We start from the raw sequence: 6,102 nt of genomic DNA on the forward strand, positions 1-6,102 counted from the left end.
GGGTGAGTTGGGACAGCTTGGACTACTTCTCCTAGGCTGGGTGGCAGAGGCACAGCAAACTGAAGTAAGGGTGCATATCATGGATGTAGCAACAGACTCCTGTGGAGCTACTGAAATTAGATGGAATGAGCAAAAATGCCTGCAATTTAAACAGAATACAGAGGGTCATTGCCAATATTCAAATGCTGCTGCATTGTCATTCCTCCAACAGCTGTCCACAACACAAAGGAAAGATGAGTTTTCATGCAGAATAATAAAAGCAGGTGGCATTGACCAAGGAAACTCTGAAATGTGTTATTCTTCTTCAAATCTTTTAGTACCTGGGAAGAAATTGTTGGAGCCATTTGCAGAAATATCTTGTGGGTTTTCCTGTCCCTGGACAAGACTGATCCTTGCAAGAGAGAGGTTATGTGACAGAGTGAGGATGTCTCTTTCACAGATATGTTGATAAGCTACTCAACCTGAGAGAGTCCTGGACCCTTCTACCCAGTGACCAAAGACAAGTGAAGCAATTATTTGAAGCAGGAGTCAAGAACCTGAGGTCAAATCAGGCCAAAATTAAAAACCAAAGACCTCATGAGGATGAGGACAATACTCAATTTAACTAGAGCCAGGGTGAAAATCAGAATGTCAGAGTAACCCAGAAAGGCACCAAGCACTATCTAGGAAGCAAAGTCCAGGCAAGAGCAGGACTGGAGCAGGACAAGTGCTGGGAAGTGCAGAAGCTGCTGGTGCAAAGACAAGGATTTGGACAGACCAAGAGCAGATCAAAACATTGAACAGAAGAGAAATGAGGAGAGAGAAACTTTCCCTAAAGTCTTGTCTGAGAGACACACATCATCAACGAGCTCACAAGCTCTAACCTAATTGTAGCTGCCTAAAGGGCTGGGAGCCAAGCCAAGTCATATCAAGAATTCCTCCTATGTCCAGGAAAAGTCATTCACAATCTAGGACACTTTGCATATGTTTCTTTTCTAGGTAACTTTTAAGGCCAATAAATGAAGGCCAGCAACAGCGAGCCAGAAAACCTCCAGCAGGCACCTGCCAAGGTGCAGTGTCATGATACGCTGCCTTTATAGCAAGGCCTGTTCTCACTGTTCCATCTGTTTCTTCCCACTCCTACTGCTCTGCCTCACTGATGACACTAACACAGCAGCGGTTTGCCATTGTTGAACCTGAGAACTGATCACATGGAGAAAAGATTATTAAATGCTGGAACAGTTCCCTGATTTGATTCACAATGTAGCCACACAAACATTTGTATTCCCACAACTGAGCAAGTAGCACAGGGGTAAGTAAATTCCTATGGGCAGGGCAGGAACACTATAAACCAGGGTTGTCGTGAGAGCTGACATACCATCAGATCATAGCTGGAGAGCGCAGGAAGAAATACTAACTTTTACCCATCTTTTAAACTATTTTGTTAATGAAAATATTAAGTAACAGAGAAAAGGAAACAACCCAAGGCTTATATCTATGCCTGACATTAGACAAAAGGCCTGATTTGCTAGAAGACTTTTTTGCCAGTGTTGCGTTAAGAGGCAGAGCAATTTGGCAGAAACTAAACCCCCTTGCTTTCCAGTCGATCCTCAGATATCAGAGGGACTGGGGGCAGCTGAGCTTAGGTTCTGAATGATGCCCAAAGTTAGCGTTAGTAGTCCGGTCGCACCCAACACCTTTGTTGGACTATCACGTGTCCGGATGCACTACTAACATCACACTATCTGCTCAACCGGACACCTCCTGAACTAACACGCCGCACTCAGAGGTACGGTCGTGTTCAGGGACAGCACACACACAGCTGAGTCAATCAATAGTGCGATTTATTGAAGCAACAGATACACAGGTTCTTTGGATTGCCGGTGATAAATTCACTGTCTGCAAAGCACGTGCAAATGCCAAAAATATGAGTAACACTACTTGGCTATAAACGCGTTAAAAGATGTAAAGTGACTCTATAGAGATTTCTAAGTTTCCCGGGGAGGCACTTGGTATGACCAAGTGTTCGAATCTTACCCAACGGTGTCCCGATGGGGGGGAAGAGAGGCTCAGCCTGTCGACTGATCCCAGAAGTTAGAATAGTACACGACGATGGTATCTTCCCTAACATCCAGCTCTTAAAACACTATTTTATAGTATTTTACTTTGCAGGTGGAGCTTGAGGGACTCTAGTCATACATACCTTTATCAGGATTGGTGCAAATTCTCTCGCTTTGTGTTTAAAGGTACAGACTAGGAAAAATTCAGTGCGCACGCTCATTGAGGAGGGGTCGCACCTTGGGAGGGTGGTAACTTTTGAGAGAGGTGTGCGTTTTAGTATTATAATGATATTATAATTAGCAAAGTTCACTCCAAGTACAGCACTTCATCAAAGTTGACAGGTCCTTGGCCCAGGACATCGCAAGCGCAGCTTATCAATGTACATACTGTGCATCCCTAAACTCCCCTGTTCACAGAGCGTGGCCACGAGGTCTCCACTCGACTCCACCCTCCATGTAATCTCTCCCAGAGTCAGCACACCAGGTGCCCCTGATGTTGCCAACATCCAAGGCCGCCCAGGGAGTCTCCATGGCACAGACCCATTGTACATTAGTGCTACGTTCCACCTGGTTTCAAGGCTGTTCTTAGAGGGTAAATTTCCAAAGTACTCCTCAGCGATTACTCCACAGCCAGCTTCCATGTAGAAGTTGGCATGATGTCTTGCTAGAAAACTAGTAACATTTGCCTATGCTGGATCAAAAAAAAAAGATAATGTTATAGAGAAAAAGGAGTTCAGCTCTTTGAGAATCTATCAGTAATAGCCTTCTGGCTGCAAACAGCCAAGCCTTTGCTGTCTCTTAATGCATGAGATGGTCTTCTTAGTTACAATCATTCAGGATACATAAGCACAGATGTAAAAATAACTACCAAAAGATCCTTTAAAGGATGAGACTTGCCTAATACAGTAGCTGTTGAGACACACTCCTTATGGAGTCTTAACTGGCCAGTCTTCTAGTGTGCCCAGGAAAAGATCTCCAGTTTTTGTCAACATAATAGGTCACCTGAAAGCACACAAACTACCAGATACCAAAAGAAAAGAAAACGCTCTGTATGAAATTTTTAGCCAGCCACACTGAAGGAGAAGAGATCTGACGCTGGCCAGGAGATATGTATGCTTCCCAAATGATTCATTTTTCCCACACTCTGCTTGGACAAAGTCTTTTCCACTTAGCGCTCATAGCTCATCCCATGTTTTTCAGGAGAACGTGCAACTTTGGGTGAAGTACTTTAGAACTAGGAAGTAAAATGTCATTCACCTTGCTTTCTAATGTCTAAGAAAATATGGGATTGGTATTGAATTCTGCAGTGGACACATACTCCAACCTGTATGTTCTAACATATGGAATGGTAACTTGGGAATCTGTAATTCCCTCTATGGAGCCACAGAACAATTCCTGCTGTCACTGGGACAGAACCAGGCATCTGTCCCAGAAGAGAGCAACCCTGCCGAGAAGGACCTGGGAGTACTGGTGGATGAAAATCTGGACATGAGCCGGCAATGTGCCCTCACAGCCCAGAAGGCCAATCACGTCCTGGGCTGCATCCAAAGCAGCGTGGCCAACAGGTCAAGGGAGGTGATTCTGCCCCTCTACTCCGCTCTGGTGAGACCCCACCCGGAGTCCTGCATCCAGCTCCGGAACCCTCAGCACAGGAAAGACTGCCTGTTAGAGCAGGTCCAGAGGAGGGCCAGAAAAACGATCAGAGGGCTGGCACACCTCTCCTGCGGAGAGAGGCTGAGAGAGTTGGGAGTGTTCAGCCTGGAGAAGAGAAGGCTCTGGGGAGACCTTCTTGCAGCCTTCCAGTACTTAAAGGGGGCCTATAAGAAAGATGGGGACAGACTTTTTAGCAGAACCTGTAGCGACAGAACAGGGGTTAATGGTTTTAAACTAAAAGAGGGCACATTTTTGACTAGATCTAAGGAAGACATTTTTCCCTAGAAGTGTGGTAAAACACTGGCCCAGGTTGCCCAGAGAATTTGTGGATACCCCATCCCTGGAAGCGTTCAAGGTCAGGTTGGACCGAGCTGTGAGCAACCTGATCGAGTTGAAGATGTCCCTGCTTATTGCAGGGGTGTTGGATTAGATGACCTTTAAAGGTCCCTTCCAACCCAAACCATTCTATGATTCTCTACAATGCTGCGTTGGTGTTCATAGGAAAGCAAGGGGACTTCCTGGACTCAACACAATTTCAACAGTGAGGGCATGTACAATTGCTGTTAAAACAGTGTCTCTTCTCCCTAGATTTTCCTCACTCAATACCCTTAAATTTTTAAGTGCAGGTGTGTCTAGAACTTGAATTCATATTCAGTAATGCACAGACATGTGGAGAACAGGCAGTATCCTGGATTCAAACTATGTATGTGGCCTATGTTGATGTGAAATCACCCTGATGCAGATGGGGATTCATGAGAGCACTATGAGGAAAAGATCCAAAGAATGAAGATACAATCAGTGACAGCAAAAAAGTCTGAGTAGTGCAGCAAGCAAGCAAGGTGACAAAGCAAAGCAGAGGAAAAAGGAAAATTAGCATTTTGATTCACTGGTGGGTGTCTCAGATAGGCTAATGAGAGCCCTTGGATAAATGAAAGCCTTCCCACCTAGCAATGTCTTCTAAGCAGTGGTCTCTGCTAACCATACATTCCTTAGGATTCAGAACCTGGCCACCAGGAACTCAATGAGCTGTGAGACAGATGTAGTGGGAGGAGTAGTAGTAATTTGTATTTTCCAGTTTATGCAAAACTCTATACAAAATTAAAAAAAAAAAATCACTCAGAAGTTTACAGTATACATTCTTTGGCAAAATTAAAAGTAAACATTGTTGGTCTTAAAGTTAAAAGGACCATTAATCAAGAAAGATGGACTGCTGGAAAGCAAAAATGACCGTGAGGTTTCAGTACAGGTACTTGGATTCATCCTTTGTCTCCTCTCAGTTACTTAAAATACCAAAAAAGGGTATAGGAAATATTCATAAATTGCACTATGTCAGGGGTTTTTTTTTTCCTATCTTGCCCCCGTAAAATGGATGGAAATTATATTACAATAACCAAACATATACATTTTATGCTAAAGGTATAATTGAAAGTACATGTTTAAATGTTAACACAAATGTACTGAGATACAGTGTAGAAATTGCATTTTAGACCGATGATTTTATTTTGCTGATGAAAACAAAAATCATTTTTGTATTTCATGAAAAATCTTTTGTCTACAGAAAAATTGCTAGTTACTGAGTTCTGAAGTACTTCACACTAAAGTATGGACTTCAGGAAAGCTATTCTACACATTCAATCACAAAACTTAGCTGGAAGTCACAGAAGAAAATATTATGACAACGTGTAGCATTAAGTTTTTAATTTTAAGCCCCACACAGTGACATATGTGGAAGAGGCAAAGAGAGAAGGGAAGGGAAAAAATTACACTGAAGATGTTCAACATTCATGCTAGGAAGGCAAACAGACCTGTCCTATTTAGTGGATGAACAAATCACTGCTGCTGTTTCAGAGGCATACGCTTTACTTCTTCATTTTTCAGTGAACCAATGACATTTAAAAATACCACACTTTAGAGACTTGTAAAAACTGTGTGTGTGTATTATTCAGTTAATCCTTTGCATTGACAAAACAGCTACGTGTAAAGAGAATGACTGCGGTCCCGCAGCACACTGCAGCTTACAACTTTATTATAATGCTAATTGCAGGTGAGACTGATAAACCTTAATGTTTATGCCATTCATGGTTTTTTGTCTAGTCAGCTTACCCAAAACAGTTCTTAAATGATCTTTCAGTAATACAGTATAGAATGATAAAGAACTGAAATGAATAACTAGGAGAAAGTACAACAAAGTAACATGCTTTGTCATCAATTTAATGTATGCCAAATTAGAGTCAAATGATGGAAAACCACTGAAATAGCTCCTTAAAGGAATACAAATTTATAAAGTAGTAAGTATAAAACTTCATGGATTTTTTGGGCCTATTTACTAAGAAAGCATTCCTCACAGACAGGATGAAAACTCAGAAGCCACAATAATACTCTATTAGACTGGCTATTCAATTCAACAACA

The sequence above is a fragment of the Phaethon aethereus genome (genome assembly GCF_964289735.1).
Source record: "Phaethon aethereus genome assembly, chromosome: 1".
In the NCBI taxonomy this organism is placed as follows: Eukaryota; Metazoa; Chordata; class Aves; order Phaethontiformes; family Phaethontidae; genus Phaethon; species Phaethon aethereus.